Source organism: Penaeus monodon, chromosome 30 (genome assembly GCF_015228065.2).
Source record: "Penaeus monodon isolate SGIC_2016 chromosome 30, NSTDA_Pmon_1, whole genome shotgun sequence".
Classification (NCBI taxonomy): domain Eukaryota; kingdom Metazoa; phylum Arthropoda; class Malacostraca; order Decapoda; family Penaeidae; genus Penaeus; species Penaeus monodon.
Genome location: NC_051415.1, coordinates 14,212,785 through 14,213,448, shown reverse-complemented (window position 1 = coordinate 14,213,448; position 664 = coordinate 14,212,785).

The window sequence follows — 664 nt, the reverse complement described above, 5'->3', positions numbered from 1 at the left end:
TGCACTAGTGTTGATGACATTTCATCCTGTGTCGCTAGTCGTCCGTAACAAACGGAGAAAACGCATTGCTCTCCTGTCTATCCGGCTGAAGCAGAATAATCATCCGCAGACATTCGTAAAGCTTACATTGTGCAGCACGAACGCAATGCTTTGTCTCAAAGGACAACACGCAGCTGAAGAAATGCAAGAATGGCAATTAGAGCAGCGCCATTTTTATCGGAATGTTTTTAATAATGAGTTTCGAGTAATATCAACGACGGCCTTATACACTGGAATGCAAACACTTAATTTTATTCTGCTACAAAGGCATCTCTTAATTCCAAGGTACAATCAATACTCGTCATGAGTTTGTGATCGCTGCACAGTTCCAGGCAAGTTTCACTAGTTGTTTTCCTTTCTCACTGCGTGGTTTGTGTTAGATGATGCTGCGATTCACTTCATAGAGAGGAAGGTTATATATGTATATTTTTATACTATTATAACCGAAGTTTGAATGCGCGGATACGGAAGGCTCGGATACTGCTTCACGTAGTGGTTCGAATTAATTGACGAGTTTTATCTCGCATTTTCAGGCATATTAGTCGGTGATTTTATGTATCCATTGTGATACATTTCACTTTTCACCTGTCAAGATTAAATGTTAATTATCCTTTTATCATAAACG